This window comes from Arachis ipaensis, chromosome B03, assembly GCF_000816755.2.
Source record: "Arachis ipaensis cultivar K30076 chromosome B03, Araip1.1, whole genome shotgun sequence".
In the NCBI taxonomy this organism is placed as follows: domain Eukaryota; kingdom Viridiplantae; phylum Streptophyta; class Magnoliopsida; order Fabales; family Fabaceae; genus Arachis; species Arachis ipaensis.
The window spans coordinates 88,391,774-88,414,192 of record NC_029787.2 but is presented as its reverse complement, the minus strand read 5'-3'; positions in this window follow the sequence as shown (position 1 = coordinate 88,414,192).

The following is a 22,419-nucleotide window of genomic DNA, read 5'->3' as shown; positions in this document are numbered from 1 at the left end:
GGCCATTATTTGAATTTTTGCTCACTGATCCCAAATAAGCCTACCTCTTACATCACCCTTGTTAGCCCCCTTGAGCCTTTTATCCCCATTTATTCTGTTCTATAACCACATTACTAGCCTTAAACGGAAAAATAAACTAAAAAAAAAATTCCAAGTTGAATCCTTGGTTAGCTTAAGATAGAGATTGTGTATCCACTAAGTGTGGGGAAATGTGGGAACATGGGTTGTTAGGAAAAGATTAAATTAATAAAATAAACAGAAATTTGGATGCATGCTCATGTGAAATCAAAATAATCAAAATACCATGTGCATTGATATGTTTTGTTTATGTTTCAAAAAAAAAACTTTTTAATTAAACAAATAAATAAGGGGACAAAATTACTCCATTATTAACTTTAATAGAAAAATCAATGCACATGGGATAAAATAAAAAATAAAGTTGGTACATGAGTATGTGATAAGAAAGTGGGAAAATTATGGGAAGCTAGGCAAAATTTTAAAAATGTATAGAGTATGTATATGTTAGGTGAGATCTTAGACTAATCAAGGATTCAATTTATAGCTCACTTAGCCTTATATATATACCCTCACCTTTATCTTAGCCCCATTACAACCTTGAAAAAGACCTCATGATGTTTGCATGTATACATTATATATTTGCTGATTGGTTAGATGAAGAATAAAGTTTTGGAAAGCATGACTAGAAAAGAATAGAGTGATTAACACCAAACACTGAGTGATTAGAGAGTAAACACAAATCCAATGAGGGTTCAATAGCTCAATTCCATATATTTGTGTTTAATTATCTCTTGTCTTGCAAGTTTGTCAATCTTTTAGTTAACTCAACTCAATTGTGAACATATCCTAATATGGCTTGCCCTTTTATTGTGCATAAATGATTCTTTGAAAAATTTAACTCAATTTAACCACATGAAAGCTTTATATATATAGGTGGATAATAATTAGAATTGCATGATTCATTTAGGTAGCTTGCATTTAGAATAGATTGCATTGCATAAGATTCCACCATTTTACCTTCATTCTTTTCTCTTGGATTTAGCATGAGGACATGCTATTGTTTAAGTGTGGGGAGGTTGATAAACCCTTATTTTATGATTCATCTTGTGCTCAATTGAGTGTTTCTATCAATTCTTCAACCACTTATTCATATGAATTGTATGGTTTTACTATTCCTTCCTTATTTTATGATATATGTGAAAACATGTTTTCTATGCTTTAAAAATATTAATTTTAATTATCCTTTATTACCATTCGATGCCGTGATCTGTGTGTTAAGAATTTCCAGGCTTTATAGGGCAGGAATGGCTTAGAGGACAGAAAGGAAACATACAAAAAATGGAAGGAAAGCACAAAAATGGAATTTTGAAGAAAAAGGCAGCGACACGCATGCGTGGACGAAGCGGACGCGTGCCTAGCGCGAAATGGCAGTGACGCGTACGCGTAGACGACGCGGACGCGTGCCTAGAGCAGAACACAACTGATGCACACGCATGACCGACGCGTACGCATGACACAGAAAAACTCCAAATGATGCGAACGCGTGACCCACGCGTACGCGTAATGGACTCCACGTGCAGAAAATTGTATAAGTCACCCCCAGTAATTTCTAGATCCTTTTTAGGCCCAAATCCAAGTCTAGAAACACAGAATAGAAGCCAGAGAATGGAAAAATCAATAACAACAATTCATACACATTCAAAATAGAGAATTTTTAGGTTTGAGATGTAGTTTTCTAGAGAGAGAGGTTCTCTCCTCTCTCTTAGGTTTTAGAATTAGGATTTCTTTTACTTTATGGTTATTTCTCCAATTTCAGGTTCAATATTTCTTTAATTTATGTTCTCTTCTACTTTTGGTTACTCTAATGCTTTTACTTGTTAATTACTTATGTTGCCAAATTGGCTTATGAATCTTTCCATGTTAGATTTGAATATTCTATTTAATATAATTTGAGGTATTTCAGATTTATGATTGTTTTATTCTATTTATGATGCTTTCAATTTAATTTAGATTTTTCTCCTTTTGATTTTGGTTAAGTAATTGGTAACACTTGAGTTATCAAACTCAGCGGTTGATTGAAAATTGGAAACTGCTGATTGATTTGGATCACTCTAAAGCTAGTCTTTCCACAGGAGTTGACTAGGACTTGAGGATCAAATTGATTGGTCCACTTGACTTCCCTTTATTTAGTAAGGGTTAACTAAGTGGGAGCAACAACAATTCTCATCACACCTGATAAGGATAACTAGGATGGGATTTCCAGTTCTTATACCTTGCCAAGAGTTTTCTTTATAATTATTAATTTATTTTTCTTGTCATTTAAATTACTTGTCCCATATTCCAAAAAAACCCAACGATACTTTTCTATAACCAATAATAAATCATACCTCCCTGCCATTCCTTGAGAAGACGACCCGAGGTTTAAATACTTCGGTTATAAATTTTATTGGGTTTTGTTACTTGTGACAACCAAAACTTTTGTACGAAAGGATTCTTTACTGGTTTAGAAACTATACTTACAACGCGATTATATTTATAAAATTCTTTAACCCGCAGAAATCAGTTCGTCACAATACAAGAGTTAGATGTTGCAAACAATTTTCAAAAGAGTTGCCAATAACAGAGAAATCATCCATGAAGACCTCTAAGAATTTTTCAACCATATATGAGAAGATGGAAAGCATACACCTTTGAAAGGTAGCTGGGGCATTGCATAGCCCAAATGGCATCCTTCTATAGGCGAAAACTCCAAATGGACATGTGAAGGAAGTCTTTTCTTGGTCCTTGGGGTCCACCACTATCTGATTATACCCAGAATATCCATCCAGGAAGCAATAATACGCATGGCCAGCCAACCTCTCCAGCATTTGATCAATGAAAGGGAGAGGAAAGTGATCTTTCCTTGTAGCCTCATTCAGTCTCCTATAGTCTATGCACATCCTCCAACCAGTCACTGTCCTTGTAGGGATCAAATTATTCTTCTCATTGGAGATCACAGTCATCCCCGCTTTCTTTGGCACTACCTGGACTGGGCTCACCCAAGAGCTATCAGAAATTGGGTATATGAGGGATCCAAATCAATCAGCAATCCTAATTTTCAATCAAATGCTGAGTCTGATAACTCAAGTGTTACCAATTACTTAACCAAAGCAAAAAGGGAGAAAATCTACTCGAATAAAAATGTCTTCAGATGGGAAGTAGCAATAACATAAATAAAAGAAAGAAATCTTAAATCTGAAATACCTCAAATTATATTAAATAAAGAAATTAACTCTAACATGAAGTTCATAAGCCAAATTAAAAAGATAAATAACAATTAAAGTGATAGAATAAATAAAATTAGAAAATAAAGGAACATTGAACCTGGAATGAAGAGAAGTAGCCTAATCATAATATAAATCCTAAATTCTAATCCTAATCTTAAATCCTAAGAGAGAGGAGAGAACCTCTCTATCTCTAAACGCTACATCGAAAACCTAAAATTGTATAATGAATGTTGTATTCTGTTGTGGTCTGAATGAATGGATTGATTTCCCCACTTTATAGCCTCTAATCTGTATTTTCTGGGTCGAAAACTGGGTCAAAAACAGTCCAGAAATTGCCTCCAGCAATTTCTGATACGTACAGGTCGCTGCAAAGTCACGCGGAAGGGTCGTGCACGCGTTAGCGTGGATTGAATTTTTGCTAGGTCATGCGTCCGCGTGATCCACGCGTTCGCATCATCTAGCTTCGGAGCAGCTATGGTAAATTATATATCATTGTGAAGCCTCAGATGTTAGCTTTCCAACGCAACTAGAACCGTGTCATTTGGACCTCTGTAGCTCAAGTTATGATTGATTTAGTACTAGGAGGTCAGGCTGGACAGCTTTAGCAGTTCCTTCAGTTTCTTGTATTCCTTCCACTTTTGCATGCTTCCTTTCCATCCTCCAAGCCATTCCTGCACTGTAATCTCTGAAAACACTTAACACACATATCACGGCATTGAATGGTAATAAGAGAGGATTAATATTAGCAAATATAAGGCTAAAGAAGCATGTTTTCAATCATAGCACAAAATCAGGAAGGAAATTGTAAAACATGCGAATTGTATGAATAAGTGTATGAAAGATTGATAAAATCCACTCAATTGAGCATAAGATAAACCATAAAATAGTGGTTTATCAACCTCCCCATACTTAAACATTATCATGTCCTCATGCTAATCTCAAGAGAAGCTATAAAGGTGAAGAGGAATGGTAGAATGTATGAAATGCAACCTATCTATATGAATGCAACTATATGCAGAATATTTCTACCTACTTGGTTTAAAAGTAAATAAATTCTCGAAGAATAAATATGAACTGGATTTCACTAATTCAAATCACAAAATAAAGTACAAGTGAACTTGCAGAAAAAAATAGCTCATGAAAGCCGGGAACAAAGAATCGAGCATCGAACCCTCACTGGAAGTGTATGCATCTAATCGCTCAGGTGTTTAAGGTTCAATTCTCTCACTTCTCTACTAACGTTGCTTTCTAAGGCTTGCTTTTCATATAACAATCAACAAAAATTTAATGCACAGATACACATATCAAGAGGTCTTTTAAGGGTTGTAATGGGGTTAGGGTCAAGGTAGGATTGTATTTGGCCAAGTGGACTAAAATCTGAATCCTTAATTAACTTAAACTTTCCACCTAACTTAGGACAATCCATGTAATCATAATATAAAACCTAACTATCCATTAACCATGTTTTCCACATATTCATGCATTCGAATTTGAGTACAACTCATATGCATTGCTTTCACCATTTACTTTGGGGAATTTTGTCCCCTTTTATTTATTTGCTCTTTTTTTTTTCTTTTCCCTTTTTTTCTTTATTTTTCCCTCTTTTTTTTCATAATTTTTCTTTTTTTTGCTTTTCTCAAGGCATATGATTAAGGTATTGAATGCATGAACATATTCTAAACATTTCTTTCACATTTTTAGAAAATTCTAACATACTCAATTCTCAAACCAAATGTTTCCAAATCTACTTTCCCCACACTTAATTCATGAGCACTCTCACTAGTCTAAGCTAACCAATGATTCAAATTAAGGACATTATTGTTTTTCACTTAGAGTTAATGATGTGCTAAAGTAAAGAACAAAGGGGTAGAATAGGCTCAACATTGGTTTGCAAAGGATAATGAAAGAGTAAGGCCATATGGGTATGTAAGCTCAGTGAAACAAATGCCTCAATCACATAAGTGTATGCATACATTAAACAATGGAAATATAGAATTAAGCAAGACAAAGATCACAATTTTAGAGAGAACAACACACACCAAAAATAAAATATTGGTTAATAAAATGCAACCAATCAATTAGGCTCAAAATCTCACTGGTTTTGTGTGTTCGAGCTCTAAACCATGTTCCAAATTAAAATTTCTTCAAACAAGTTCAATAAAAATTTTAATTTAAATTAGTGAAATGCTATAAAAAGTTTCTTGAGAAAGAAAATATTACTTTAACTAAGTGGTAAAATATGCACAAAAATCAGACAAACATGCAATCAAACATGCAAATGCAACAATGAACAAACAAAGAAAATCAAACGTTGGTGTTGAGAAGGAAATAACTAACCCATGGAGATTGGTATCGACCTCCCCACACTTAAAGATTGCACCGTCCTCGGTGCATGCTAAGATATGCAAGTGGACGGGTGGCTACAACTGATGCTTTTCTCCAAGGATTGTGCAGATGGACTTGTTTGTCTTCCCATTTAGAAGCTTTCCCTTTCCCTTCTTTGGTGGCCATCCTGAAAGAAGAGGAAAAGAAGAAAAATAACCCAGAAATAAAGATAGGAAACAAATAAAGTATGGGTGGGTTAATGCCAAATAATAAGAGTCTCAATTACATGGTAGCTACAACATGCAAGTGAGAAAATAATAGAAGCACATGGCATACCAGTGGTGCAAAAGTTGCAACAATGGGGGAGAGAGTATGGGTAATGCAAGATAGTGTAAGTTCATGTCAATGCAAGATAATATAAGTATCATGAAGGATTAGCATTGACTTTAGGAAGAATAATACCCAGTCAGAGTAAAACAAGTCATGAAGCACCAGAATAATTCAAGAAAAGATGCAACAGTTGAAGAAGAAAATTTAATACCAATGGAAAAAATAATAAATTTTAAAAAAATAAAAATATGCACAAAATTAAAATGTAATGAATGAAAGTATGCAAATAAATTAAGTAAAATAGAATGGAAAATAATAATGATGAGAAGGTAAATAAACGAAGAAAAAGGAAGTAAGAAAGGAGGAAGAAAGAATAAGAAAGGATAAGACAGAATTAGGATTAGGAAAGAAAAGATAGGAATTCTGGCGCTAATCTGGATAAACTGTGCGGTGCAGGCGACGCGGACACGTGGGTCACGCGTTCGCGCGGTTGGCGCCATTTTTAAGTGACGCGGACGCGTGGGTGACGCGATCGGGTGAATGGCCAAATTTTGAAAACGACGCGGACGCATGGGGCACGCGGTCGCGTGGTAGGGCTTGTGCTTCCAGCATCATTCCAGCCCTACTCCACCTTAACTTGCTGCCATATACCCATTTACGCCAATTTTGTAGGGCCACGCGTTCGCGTGGGTGACGCGGACGCGTGGGGAGGCTATTTCGCAAACGACGCGAACGCGTCAGCGACACAGTTGCGTGGGCATATTTGTGCCTAAGGCACGCCTCCAGCCACGTTTTTGCGTGACTCTCTGCTTCTTTTCTTCCTTGTTTCTAATGCACTAATGATGCAGACGCGTCAACGACGCTTACGCATCGCGTGCATTTTTTTTTGTTTATATATGCAGTATGCAAATGCAAATGCAGGCTATATGTAGCTATATGCAGAGATTATGAGAAGAGTCATTGACAAAAATAAAAATAAAATAAAGTAAAATAAAACTAAGATTGAAACTGAACGATCATACCATGGTGGGTTGTCTCCCACCTAGCACTTTTTGTTGGCATGTATGGTTGGCCTTTAGATGCTGCTTCCGCAATTTCCTGGGTTTGGGTTGATGTAAGAATCCAGAACCCTTCTCTCTTGCCCAGCCTGATGTGCTGAACATTCTCGGCCATGGTTGTGAGCCTCTTCTTCATGATGGTTCTCCATATTCTCATCCATATCTGGTTCAAAGTACTCCTCCTCTTCCTCAGCACCAACTACTCTCTTTCCTCTTGCTTCCCTCCTTAATCTAAGGAAGGTCCTCTCAGGTTCAGAATCAAAAGAAGTTGAAGCCCCGCTTCTTCTCCCTGTCATACAACCAACAAGGCACAAGCAAGGAAATAGATGCAGAAAGTAATTTCTACAGAAATACTGTTAGTGTGAGTGATGCAATATATCAAACAGTTAGTGGGTTAGTGGACTGAATTGTAAACAACTAAGAAAATGGGTAGGGGAAAGGGAAGAAAATAACTGAACAGAAAGTAAATTACTCAAATAAACTTAAATCAAACAAAAGAAAAATGCTCAATCTAGTTATCCTCCAATCTAATCATTGTTGATACAAAATCAATCCCTGGCAACGGTGCCATAAACTTGATGCATGGAAACTTGTCTCTCAACAATTTTCCTTCGGCAAGTATACCGAATTGTCGTCAAGTAAAAACTCACAATAGAGTGAGGTCGAATCCCACAGCGATTGATTGGTCATGCAATTTTAATTAGAGTAATGTTCTAGTTGAGCGAAGCAGAATTTGGTTTGAGAGTTGCAGGAAATTAAATGGCGGGAAAGTAAATAGCAGAAAATGTAAATGCTAAAAGTAAAGGGCTGAAAATAAATGACAGAAAGTAAATTGCAGAATCTTAAATGGGAATGGGGAAGATGCTCATAAAAGTAAATTGCAGAAATTAAAGAGAATGGGTAAGATCAGAAATGGGGAATTCATTGGGTTTAGGAGATGTTGCATTCTCCGGATTGAGTTCATTTTCATCTCTTCCTCAATCAATGCGTTCATTGATCTCCTTGGCAATCTTAAGTGATCAAATTACAATTCCTTGTAATTCAATCTCTCAAATCTTGATCAATAGCCAATTCCTTGGTCAATTGCTCATGAGAAGAGATGAAGTATGGTCACTGATTATACCACATGCATTCCCAAATCAAGTGTTGGTAAAATTATAGTCACCATATCTTTCCAACCCCAATTTGGTCCAACATGAGAAAGCATTTCTAGCATGATCTCTTCATTCCTCTTCCAAGGTTCAGAAGAGATCCAACTATGAATAGCTTCTTTTCCAAGATAACTATCCAATTGGATGAAGATTGAAAGCTTTCTAGTAAAATCAAGAGAAAAGATAGAAGAAGAATAATGAAATCTAATATTGATCCATCAAATTACAACAGAGCTCCCTAACCCAATGAAAGAGGGTTTAGTTGTACATAGCTCTGGAAATGGAAAACAGAGATGGAAAATACATCATGAAAGTAAACTAGAAGTGCAGAGAAAGTAAAATTATACAGAGAGAAGTTCTCCAATTTCCAACTCCCCCCAAAAGCTCTTCTCTAATTCAAAACTACCCCTATATATACTACTCTTCTGATCTTCTAGTTGGTTCTTCAAGTCTTGGATATGGGCCTTTGGATCTTGAGTTTGAAGCAGTTATCCTCTCCAGTGGGCTTAGCTTTACTTGCAGAGAGAAAGTGTGAAGTAGGCAGGGTATTTAGCTCAGGACGTTAGTGGCGTTAATGTTAAGTGAGAGTGTGGGTTCGAGAACGTTAGTGACAATCACCTTTTTCACTAACGTTCCTAACCCAGGGATGATCCACGTTAACTTCAACGTTAGTGGCACCAACGTGACCACTAACGTTGCCTCTTGGTCCTTCGCACACGTTATTAGGACTCACCTTTTCCAATAACGTTGAGAGTCCTCCCTTCCCCTACATTAGAGTCCACGTTAACTTAGTTAACGTGGCTCTTAACGTAGGCTTGCCAATCCTTCGAGAACGTTGGTGACACTTACCTTTGTCACTAACGTTTCAAGATGCCCCTACTTCCCACGTTAGAATCTACGTTAACTACGTTAACGTGGCTTCTAACGTGGTGATGATAGCCATTTCCAACGTTAGTGACAAAGGTGAGTGTCACTAACATTGGCTCATCATCCTTCCCTCCACGTTAGCTTAAGTTAACGTGGGAGTTAACGTGGCTCATAATGGCTCATTGTGGCTCATTCGAACGTTAGTGACAAAGGTGAGTGTCACTAACGTTGGCGATTGTTTGCTTTCTCTACGTTAGCTTCCACGTTAACTTAGTTAACGTGACTCTTAACGTGGGCTATGATGGCTTCGAGGACGTTATTAGCGATTACTTTTCTCATTAACATTGCAAGCTAGCTCCCATTCCACGTTAGTGATCACGTTAGTTAGACTAACGTGGTTCTTTCTTGCTTCCTTTGTCCTGAAATCAAGCAATAAAGTGCATCAAAGTTCTAATCCACATCATGAGACATGCATCATCTAATTTGTCATATAATTCATGCATAATTCTCATGAAACCATGTAAAGTGCACCATGTTTGCTTGAATCAAGATGTAAGTGAAATTCTATCCAAAACTTGCTTATTTTCTAAGAAAATGTATGAAACTACCCTAAAACAGTAAAGAAAAGGTCAGTGAAACTGGCCAAAATGCACCGGCATCACTCTTGACCATAGTAATTTGGTGGAGGTTGGTTGTCACAAAGTGGTCCACTATAACTATTGTCTTGGTATGCATTGTAGAATGGTCGTCATCCATGGTATTTTGGAAGGTGTTGTTGTCTAAAGGGTTGATCAGATCCTCGTGGCTCCGTCCATCTCTGATTGTTTTGACCTTGATGCATGTTCCTGTTATAGCTTCCATTCCTTTCAACAATATTAGAACCAAACTCAAAGTGACGGGGGTGAGAACTCATAGCAACTAATAAAAATTAAAAACAAAAATAAAATCAAATAAACAAGCAAAATAAAAAATTTACAATAACCAATAATAAGGCAAACGTTTGCAATTCCCCGGCAACGGTGCCATTTTGACGATCGGGTTTTCTATCAGTAAAGAATTTTTATAAAATTAATTGCGTTGTAAGTATAGTTTCTAAACTGACAGAAAATCCTTTCGTACAAAAACTTTGCCTGTCACAAGTAACAAAACCCAATAAAATTTATGACCGAAGTATTCAAACCTCGGGTCGTCTCTCAAGGAATTGCAGGGAAGTATGATTTATTATTGGTTATGAAAAAAAGTATATTTTTTTTTGGATATTTAAAATAAGGAACAAGTAATTTAAATGACAAGAAAAATAAATTAATAATTATAAAAATCTCTTGCAAGGTATAAGAACTGGAAATTCTATCCTAGTTATCCTTATCAGGTGTGATGAGAATTGTTATTGCTCCCACTTAGTTAACCCTTACTAAACAAAGGAAAGTCAAGTGGATTAATTAACTTGATTTCTCGGTCTTAGTCAACTCCTATGGAAAGACTAGCCTTAGAGGGATCCAAATCAATCAGCAATCCTAATTTTCAATCAAATGCTGAGTCTGATAACTCAAGTGTTACCAATTACTTAACCAAAGCAAAAAATGAGAAAATCTACTCGAATAAAAATGCCTTCAAATGGGAAGCAGCAGTAACATAAATAAAAGAAAGAAATCTTAAATCTGAAACACCTCAAATTATATTAAATAAAAAAATCAACTCTAACATGAAGTTCATAAGCCAAATTGAAAAGATAAATAACAATTAAAGTAATAGAATAAATAAAAGTAGAAAATAAAGGAACATTGAACCTGGAATGAAGAGAAGTAGCCTAATCATAATAGAAATCCTAAATCATAATCCTAATCCTAAATCCTAGGAAAGAGAAGAGAACCTCTCTCTCTAAAAGCTACATCTAAAACCTAAAATTGTATAATGAATGTTGTATTCTGTTGTTGTCTGAATGAATGGATTGATTCCCCCACTTTATAGCCTCTAATCTGTGTTTTTTGAGCCGAAAACTAGGTCAAAAATAGCCCAGAAATCACCCCCAGCAATTTCTGGTATGTACAGGTGGCTGCAAAGTCATGCGAAAGCGTCGTCCACGCGTTAGCGTGGATTGGGTTTTTGCCAAGTCACGCGTCCTTGTGATCCATGCGTTGGCGTCGCCTAGCTTCGAAGAAGCTATAATAAATTATATATTGTTGCGAAGCCCCAGATGTTATCTTTCCAACTCAACTGAAACCGTGTCATTTGGACCTCTGTAGCTCAAGTTATGAACGATTTAGTACCAGGAGGTCAGGCTGGACAGCTTTAGCAGTTCCTTCAGTTCTTGTATTCTTTCCACTTTTGCATGCTTCCTTTCAATCCTCCAAGCCATTTGATAAACCCATATTACATGAGTTCTTTTGTGCTTAATTTGAGTGATTTATACAATCCTTCACCTACTTATTCACATTAATTGTATGGTTTCACTTTCCCTTCCTTATTATGTCATATTGTGAAAAACATGTTTCCTAAGCTTTAAAAATTAATTATTTTAATTACCTTTATTTCCATTCGATGCCGTGATCAGCGTGTTGAGTAGTTTCAGATTTTCTAAGGCAGAATGACTTAAAGGATGGAAAAGGAAACATACTAAAATGGAATGAGAAAGCAAAACGGAACTTTAAGGAAACTGGTATCCACGCGATCGCATGGACGACGCGATCGCGTGCCAAGCACGAATCAGCAGCGACGCGGCCGCATGACTGACGCGACCGTGTGGCAAGGAAAAGCTCCAAATGACGCGACCGTGTGACCCACGCGGACGCGTGACAGAGGCCACGGATCAGAATTTACAGAATGCGCCCCCAGCGAATTCTGAAGCCCTTTTTGGCCCAGATCCAAGTACAGACAGCATAGACCAGAGGTTATAAAGTGTGGGAATGCACCCATTCAAAGAGAGCTCGCATATTTTACCTTTCAATGATTTAGATTTAGTTGAGAGGGAGATCTTCTCTCTCTCTTTTAGGATTTAGGATTTCTTCTTGTTTTAAGAGTAACTCTGGATCCCAGGTTTAATGTTCTTTTAATTTAGTTTTACTTTTATTTATTTATTCCAACATTTGAATTGATTATTATAATTTGATTTAAGAATTCCTCCATGTTACAGACTGTTATTTGAATTAATGATAATTGAGGTATTTTCAGTTTATGATTGTTTTCTTTGATTTAAGTTACCATTGCTTCCCATCTAAGGATAATTTTATTATTCCAGCAATTTTACTTTTTCCCATTTTGGTTCTGGTTAAGAATTCAGTAACTCAACATAATTGATAATCGTTTTCTTGCTAATTGAGCTGAACTTGAGTAATCCCAACCTTTTTTTAGGAAATAAATAGGATTCAAAGGTCAATTTAATTAGTCCCTTGACTTTCCCTTGCCCTAGTACAGGTTGATCAAGTAGAGTTTAGATTCAACTTTCATTATAGTTGAGAGAGATAACTACGTTGGACCTCCAACTTCTCTTACCTTTCCAAAATTCTGCTTTATAGTATTTATTTATTTTAATTGCCATTTACTTCACTTGTCATTTAAATTACTTGCTTCTCATCTTCTAAACCCCGATTACAACCTTTATAGCCAATAATAAGAACATACTGCCTCGCAGTTCCTTGAGAAGACGACCCGAGGTTTGAATACTCGGTTAACAATTTCTAAAGGGGTTTGTTACTTGTGACACCCAAAACATTTGTACGAAGGGATTTTTGTCGGTTTAGAGACTATATCTACAACGCAACTGTTTCCATGAATCTCTTTACTGGTAAAAATTCTCTCGTCACCATTCCTGCCCTGTAATCTCTGAAAACACTTAACACACATATCACGGTATCAAATGGTAATAAGAGAGGATTAATATTAGCAAATATAAGGCCAAAGAAGCAAGTTTTCAATCATAGCACAAAATCAGAAAGGAAATTGTAAAATGCGAATTGTATGAATAAGTGTATGAAAGATTGATAAAATCCACTCAATTGAGCACAAGATAAACCATAAAATAGTGGTTTATCAGAATTATTTGTTGGTTTGGAGCTATGCTTACAATGAAGTAATTCTTTCTATATGAAGAAAATCTAGACCATCGAGCAAATCTCGATCATCAAAATGGCACCGTTGCCAGGGAGTTGCAATGGTGTTATGTTATTGGCTATTGTGAATATTGTGAATATGTTTACCTTTTGCTTATTTGTTAGTTTTTGTTAGCTTTATAACTTTGTTGCTTATTCTTGTTAGCTTTTGCTTTTATTTGTTACTATGAATTTTCACCCCTTTGGCTATGAGTTTGGCTCAAATTATGTTATATGGAAAGGGAACTATAATGTCAATATGCATCAAGGATGGAGCAATCAAGGATGGAGGGAACTTCAGAGGATTGATCACCCTTCTTGGCAACAACCTCCTCCGGTCTCTTATAGGTATAATTCCCCTCCAAATGCATATCAATCTAATGGATGTGGTGACCCTTATTGTGATTGTCAACAACCACCACCACATGCCTATGAACCACCCCCTCAACATGGTTTTGAACCACCTTACTCACAAGCCCTATACCACCAAACACCCCCATATGACCCTAATCCTTATCCACCATACCAACCACCTTATGAGCCATATGAACCATACATAGAACTACCACAATTCCAACATAACTACTCCCAAGAACCACCTCCATATACACCATCTCCATACCCTTACCAATATGAGCCACCTTCCAACTACAACGCCTTTTCCTCAAATAATGAACCCTCTCTTCCACCACCGCCCTCCGATGAAGCCCTCATGCTAGAACTAGGAGATCTTAACTCTCAATTCCAAAGGCAACAAGAGGGGATGGAAAAGGAGTTTAAGGAGCTAGAAGCCAAGATGGCTATCCTAGTAGAAGCCGTTAGCAATATGGCCTCCTCCCAACTAAGCCTAAGCAACCAAGGCACTCCCATTGACGAATGTGGAGAAGCAATTAAGGAGCATAGTGAGGGAGTGAGTTTAGAGCTTCAAGGTGAAGAAGAGAAGTTGAAGCAAGAATTGCCACAAGGGGAGGAAGTTAAGACAACTAAGCCGGAAGGAGTGGTTGAAGACCTAGGAGATGTTGGAAGTCCATAGGAATGTAGAATCATAAAGCCCTCTTCCAAGAAGCTTGACATTGATGTTGAGGAGGGTGTACAACCTCCAAGGCATTTCGTGGTGAAAAACTTTGAAGAGGTTGACCAAGAGATGGATTCAATCATTGAGGAATTCTTATGTACAATTGAATCCTCTCCCATTAGGCTTGACATGGAGATTAAAGAAGAAGACACCTCACCTCCCATACCCTTGGTAAGCAATGAAGAAAAGATTGAATTGGAAGGAAGCCACCAAGAGGAGGAGGTTGAGCAAGAAGCAAGCTCCATCATTGAAGATGATTCCACACCAACTAATGAGTCTTTTGGAATTGATGAATCTCCTTTATTGTGTTGTGAAGAAGCTTGCAAGGAGGTGGAGGTAGCCAAGAAGGAGCACAAGGGCGTAGACCTCGCATTGGCTAAGTGTGGGGAGGTCCCCCTTCCTAAGTCACCATCATCCAACACAACATTCAAGTGGGTAAAATTCTTATCCTAAGCTTTGCTTTCTCACTTGAATATGGTTTGATTGAACATGATGGTCAACTTAGAGCTCTTTGTGGAGTTAAGAGTAGGAGAGAGTTTTGTAGTGGTTGGACACATCACTCTAAGTTCATGATGGTTGCATACTCAAAGTTGAATGGAAATGGTTGGTGTAGAACCAAATTGCATGGATCTAGGAGAATGTTTGGGTGCTTAATTGAGAATTATAAGGTCATGCCACCCAATTGGAATCATGATAATCAATTTGAAGATGGGTGTCAAAACAAAGTGTGGGATCCCAGATCACACAAGAAGAATCAAATTTGGGAGCTCATGGCTTGTGTGAAACTCCATCAAGGCTTGGAGTTATCATCTTTGGAGACTAAAGCTTATTGGAGATTCAAGCATTGGTGGATGTTCAAGGATAGCTTCAAGCACAAGCCACCTTAAGAGGAACTCCCCATAAGTCCAACTTAAGGACAATAAACAAAAGTGCTAGGTGGGAAACACCCCACCATGGTAAATTCTTTTCATTTTTCCCTTTTGTACATATTGGTAATTAGTTTAATTTCATGTTTTGTTGAGTTTGTTGAGTATAATTGGTAGTTTAGTAGGCTAAATAAGGTTTTATGGTGTTTTGGTAGCTTTTTGGAGGTTTAGAATGCTTGGTTTGGTGCAAGAACTTGGAAAAATTTTGAAAAACAGAGCACCAACCCGCGCGTGCGCGCACCTGACACGTGCGCGCACCTGGCGCGTACGCGCGCCTCAAGCATTTTCGACCATCCAGCCATGTACGCGTACGCGTGGATGCAAAAATTCCACCCCCAGCCAAAAACCCGAGAGTTAGGCCTGCACTGTGCGAACATTGGGCCTAAGGCACAAACCAACCCGCGCGTATGCGCACCTGGCGCGTACGCGTCCATAAGCTAAATGCGCAATGCACGCACATGCACGCTATGCACGCGCGCACCGATAGCGCCACCTGCCCTCCTGGTACATGTTCCAGAGAGTTGAGCCAACCTTAGGCTGACTCTGTGCCTCGCGCATAATCTCACCCGCGCGTACGCGCACCTGGCGCGTCCGCGCCCTTCTGCCAAACTGCGCATCGGCGCGTGGGCGTGCATGACGCGTCCACGTCGCAAAAAAAAGAGTTTTTTTTTTCTCATCCTCCATTTTCTTTTGTCCATTGAATTCGCATACTTTTATTCTTTGCATTTTTATTTTGTTTTTATAGCTTGTTTTTACCTTCTTCTTTTTTTAGCTTCTTATTTGAATAATGGCGTTGCATTTTCCTACTCAATTGTTGAGAATTTCCTGGTTAATCTTGGTGCTTCTAGACTTGTTTGATATTTATGGGTAATGAAATTTCTAATTCAAGGCTTAACCTTTGATGATCCTTGTACCCTTTGTGCATTGATATGAGCTTACATGTCTTTCATGACCCACTCTTTCTAGTTGAACTTGATGCTTTTGAGTGCTCTTCATGCTTTGACTTTACTCTTGCATCAAGTGTTAGTTAATATGTCTTAGCTTATATTGCTCTCTCACTTACATGCGTAGCTAACATGTAGTGAGAACCATACTCTTATTTGGCATTAGCCCCCGCCTATGTTCTATTTGCTTTGATATCTTTGTTATAGGTTTAATTATCCTTCTTTCTCTTTTCTTTTAGGTTGGCCACCAAATAAAGGAAAGGAAAAGCTTTTAAATGGGGCAATATACAAGTTCAACCGCACAACCTTTTGAAGGAGCTCATCAATTGTAGCAACCTATCCACATTGCTCTTCTTTGTGTGCACCGAGGACGGTGCAAATTTCTAAGTGTGGGGAGGTCGTCCGACTGATCTCCATGGGTAACAATTTCCTTTTTCAACACCAATTCTTGTTGAGGGTTCGATGCTCAATTCCTTGTTCTCAGCTTTCATGAGCTTTCTTCTTGCAAGTCTATTTGAACTTCATTTTGATATTTGAATTGGTAGGATTAATGAATCATCATATGATCTTAGCCTTACTTGTTCATACATGCTCTTGGAGATTGATTTGCTTTTAACCAAGTAGGTAGAATCATATTGCATTTAGTTGCATGCATGTAGATAGGTTTATATAGTTTCTTTGCATTGAATAAATGTTCATACCCTTTTCTTATCCTTCTTTATTCTTAGTATGAGGACATGCTTGGTTTAAGTGTAGAGAGATTTGATAAACCCCGATTTTGTGGTTTATCTTGTGCTTAATTTGGGGGATTTTATCAATTTTTCTCACATTTATTCAATGAAATAGCATGGTTTTGTAATTCTCCCTTGATTTGTGCTTAAATGTGAAAACATGCTTTTTAGGCCCTTAAATTAGTGATCTTAACTCACTTTAATTTCATTCGATGCCTTGATGTGTTTGTTGAGTGATTTCAGGTTCATAAGGCAAGTATTGGATGGAAGAAGTGAGGAGAGAAGCATGCAAAGTGGGAGAACTCATGAAGAAATGAAGGAACCGTAAAGTTGTCAAGCCTGACCTTTTCGCACTCAATCAATCATAACATGAGTTACAAAGGTCCAAATGAGGCGATTCTAGTTGCGTTGGAAAGCTAACATCCGGGGCTTCAAAATGATATAAAATTTGCCATAGTTGCCTGACGTCTAGGGATGAGCACGTGCACTGAATGTGTGCACGCCGATGGAGCATCGTGGGTCCACTTTGGGCAACTCGTTGGGGGCGATTTCTAGCTCATTTTGGGCCCAATCCAACTAATTTCTGATGCTATTGAACCCAAGGATTGAGGGGGGAATGAACCAAGTAATCATAGTTGAGTTTTCATCATGTTTTAGAGTAGAATTCTAGAGAGAGAGGCTCTCTCCTCTCTCTAGATTTAGGATAGAAATTAGGATAAAGTTAGGTTAATCACTCTCAAATTTCTCTTTTAATTCTTGTTTTGATTTCACTTCTCTTTACATTTTAGTGTTCTATTGTCTTTGTTCTTCTAGTTTCTCTTGTTAATTTCCCTATTTTTCCATTTTTATGTTTATGAACCATTGTTGAATCTTGATTTCTTTGAATGCAATTTCATGTTTCTATGTCTCTTTTATGTTACCTCCATTGTTATTGTTGATTTCTTGTTGATGATAGTTATGGATCTTGTTAATTTTGGTATGTGGTGATGTTTACTTTTCTTACACTCTAGGTATTTGTTAAAATGTTTACACTAGTTTTTGAGTAGTTCTCTTTGCTCTTGGCGTAGGCTACGGGAATTGAGTGACCTTGAGTCATTGGGTCTCAATGATTTAGTGATTTGAGGACCCTTGGTGATCAATTTGATATCCATTGACTAGTCCACTACTAATCTAATTAGTAGATAGGTTGGGACTTATGGGTTGATGTGATCAAAGCCATTTGACGTACTTCAAGTCTAGGAGTAGATATTACGTACTTAAGTCTTTTGGAAGTAGACTTAATGAGCTTAGTCTCTGATAATTATCAATATTTAGTTTGTAGACAAGGATGGTGATCTTAATTACCTATGTCTAGCCGAGAGTTCTTTTCCTTTATTTCATTAGTTTTTCCATTTTACTTTCTTGTCATTTAATTTTTCTTGCCATATACTTTTCTTGCAAAAATATAAAACCAAACCCCATTGCGTCTTCATAGCCAATAATTGAGCACTTCATTGCAGTTCCTTGTGAGACGACTCGGAGCTTAAATACTTCGGTAAATTTTCATTTGGGATTTGTACTTGTGACAACTCAAATTTTTGATATGGAAATTTTTTGTTGGTTTGGAGCTATGCTTACAACGAAGTAATTCTTTCTATAAGAAGAAAATCTAGATCATCGAGCAAATCTCGATCATCAGATAGCTTTGCATTCTTCTTTGGGATTCGAAATTATATCACTTGGGAGTGAGCTTGTTGTTCTCTCAATCACTGCTTGCTTGGACAGTTGCCCAATCTACCTTTTTAAGTTTCTAATTGAAGCTTCATGATTTTTGCTGGTCATCTCCTGATGTTTCATCATCTTTTCCATCAGTATCTCTAAGTTTGAGATCCTTTGAGTATCTTGTGGTATTTGTGGCTGGTTGTGGGGTGTTGAGGGTGGATGATAGTTATTTTGGTTAGTGGCTGGGTTATTGGGTGGATAGTAGCTAGAATTTGGGTAGTTATTTTGGGATTTTCTGTATGGATTGTGGTTAGTGTTTTGCTGGTTGTTGTGGTTTGGATTTCTTGAGTTGTTTTAGTTAGAATTTTTCTGCCAAGGTTGCTGACTGTGGTTGTCTCCCCACCTTAGATTTGGATGGTTCTTCCAAGAGGGGTTGTATGTGTCTCCATGGAATTCATTCTGGCTGGATCCTTGGTTGTGCATGTAGTTTACCTGTTCCTGCTGCTGATCTTCATAATTTTCCTCATTTTTCCCCACCCAGTTGGTGGTTGGCTTGTGACATTCACTGATGCAACTTGTAAGCTGTCAATCTTCTTAGCCATCTGCTCAAATTATTGCTGGATTTGTTGATGCATCACCTCATTTTGAGCTAGAATAGTGTCCACACCTTCCAACTCCAATACACCCTTTTTCTAGGCTGGTTGGCATTGTCTTTGATGGGCAAAGAAGTATTGATTATTTGCCACCATATCTATGAGGTTCTGGGCTTCCTCTGCTGTCTTCATTAGCTGCAATGAACCTCCAGCTGAATGATCTAGTGCTTCCTGAGCTTTCAGAGTCAACCCTTCATAGAAATTCTAAAGTATGTCCCATTCATTGAACATTTCAGGGGGGCATTTTCTAATCAAGGCCTTGTATCTCTCCCAAGCCTCATAGAGGGATTCTGCTTCCATCTGTGTGAAGGTTTGCACCTCTGTTTTCAATCTGATAATCCTTTGAGGTGGGTAGAACTTGGCTAGGAATTTGCTCACTAGATCCTCCCAGCTAGTGATGCTTTCTTGTGGAAAGGCTTAAAGCCATTGAGCAGCCTTGTCCCTCAATGAAAATGAGAACAGCAAGAGTTTATATATGTCAGGATGTACTCCATTGGATTTTACTGTGTCACAGATCCTTAGGAAGATAGATAAATGCTGATTTGGATCTTCTAGTGGGCTTCCTCTATAGGAGCAGTTGTTTTGTACCAAAGTGACGACTTGGGGCTACAATTCAAAGTTGTTTGCATTGACATTCGGGGTAAGGATGCTACTCCCACAATGCCTAGGATTAGCAAATGTATATGAAGCCAAGACTCTCCTCTGGGGCTGACCATTGTTGTTGGCCACTCCCATTGGTGGATTTGTTAGGTTCTTCTCCATTTCTTGGTAGTCTTCTTCAGAAGTTTCCTCACCAATGACCCCCTTTCCTTTGGCTTCCCTTCTCAATCTTCGAAGAGTTCTCTCGTCATGATCACCAGAAGTGGAGACCTCTCTCCTTGCTTCTGTCATACAACCAAAACAACAAGAAACACATAGAGCACTCTGTAGCTTGAGTGCAGTTAGAGTTAGTAGAGACAAAGTCTTAAATAGTTAGTATGCTAATCAAAAATAAAGGAAAAACAAAGAAAAAGTGCTTAATCTAGACCACAACCTTACTTAATCATTGTCAATTTAGATCAATCCCCGGCAACGGCACCAAAAACTTGATGGGTGGAAATCGGATTCCACATAAAACTCACCAGAAAGTGTACCGGGTCGCATCAAGTAGTAATTACTCACAAGAGTGAGGTCGATCCCACAGGGATTGATGGATTGAGCAATTTTAGTTAGGTGATAAATTTAGTTAAGCAAACAGTTGATGAATTGAGTGATTTTGATTGACAGAAGCTAAATTGCAAGTAAATAAAATTGCAGAAGGTAAATTGAGCAAAAGAATAAAGTGTAGAAGAGATAAATTTCATGTAACTTAAAGAACAAGAAAGTAAAATGACTGAAACTTAAATTGCAAGAAAAATAAATGGCTGAAGCTTAAAGTGCAAGAAAACTAAATGACTGAATCTAAATTGCTGAGAAATATAAATTGCTTGAAGAGTAAAAGGATTTGGGTGCTGGGATTTAGAGTTGAACAAGGAATTGCAAATTAAAGAAGATCAGAGAGCTCTGAGATGAAGAAATTCAGCTTAGCAGCCAAACAGAAATGTAAAATTGATTGAAGAACCAAACAACAAGAAAACTTAACTCAATTATGAAATTCTAAAGAGAAATTGAAGATGGAAGAAGAGAAATGAGATTAGACAACAGATCTAGATCTCAATTGCTCTCTTGATCAAGTAGAAAAGTAATTGTAGAAGAAAATGAGTTTTAAAAATAGCAGAGAAGATTAAAACCCAATCCTTAGATCAATTGAGAGGAAGAGTAGAAGATGATTCTCAGAATTTGAATCAATGGAGCTCCTCAGTCTCAAGATCCAAAACAGAAAAGTAAAAGTTGCAGAAGAAGAAAATGAAAACCGAAAACTAAACTCAGATCCAATCCTTAGAACAATTGAGAAGAGAGGTAAAAAATAATTCTCAAACTTAGAATCAATGAAGCTCTTCAATCTCAATTCAAATTCTAAGAACAGATAGCAGAAGTTGCAGAAGAAATGAAAATGCAGAAAGAAAACTAAATCCAATTCCCAATTTTAGAACAACTCAAATCAAAGTGAAAACTAAAATAGAGCTAGAGGTAAAACTAAAATGAGCCAAAGATCCTTTACAAATCAAATTAACTCCTCTTTATACACTTTTCTATTTTTGGTTTCTAGGACTTGGAGTGGGCTTTTCAAATTCGGTGAAGAAGTGGATCCAAGATGGCTTTTTATTGAAATTGGACCCTAGGTGCTGGCTCCAGTGGAGCACTCAATGAGTAAAGAAAACGTAGCGCTCCCTTGCCTTGTCCCAGGCTCGTGCCAAGACTTTGGTTGTAGCACTCAGTTAGTGAATTAAACGTAGCGCCCCTTGCCTTGGAGTGAGGCTCCCTCTTTGAATCTTGCTGGCTTCATTTGCTAGCAATTTTCCTTGTGAAGCATAACACTCGGTTAAGAGCTTCAACGTAGCGCTACATGCTTTGAAAAATGCTTGAAAAGCTAGCATAAGATGACTTGTCATCAGAGTGCATCAGCTCGAGCATTCTGTTCTCGAGGTATGTGGCGGACCTCATATTCCCCGAGTTGTCCGAGCTGTTCCCTGGTTTTGTCCAAGTACCTTTTCATGGTGGGATCCTTGGCTTGGTAGCTCCCTGCTATTTATGAGGTGACTACTTGTGAGTCACTGAAGATGATAAGCTTTTGAGCTCCAACTTCCTTAGCCAGCTTCAAACCAGCTAGTAGTGCCTCATATTCGGCCTGGTTGTTTGAAGCAGGGAACCCGAATTTGAGGAAAAGTTCGATTTGGGTTCCCTTATCGCTTACTATTATCATGCCTGCGCCGCTTCCTGTTTTGTTTGAAGAGCCGTCTACGTAGAGATTCCATTCTGTGGGAGTTCCCGGAGTATCAGTGTACTCAGCAATGAAGTTGGCCAAATATTGGGACTTGATGGTCGTTCGAGTTTCGTATTGAAGATCGAACTCAGATAGCTCGACTGCCCATTGTAGAATTTTTCTCGCTAAGTCTGTCTTCTGGAGAATGCCTTGCATGGGCTGATTAGTCCAAACCTTGATGGTGTGAGCTTGAAAGTAGGGGCGAAGTCATTGGGAAGTTAGTATGAAGGCGTAGGCGAACTTTTCTATCTTTTGATAGTTCAGTTCTGCCCCTTGTAGAGCTTTGTTGATGAAGTATATGGGTTGTTGCCCATTCCCGTCTTCTCTTACTAGAGTTAAGGCTATTGCCTGCTTTCCTACTGCGAGGTAAAATACAAGTGGTTCTCT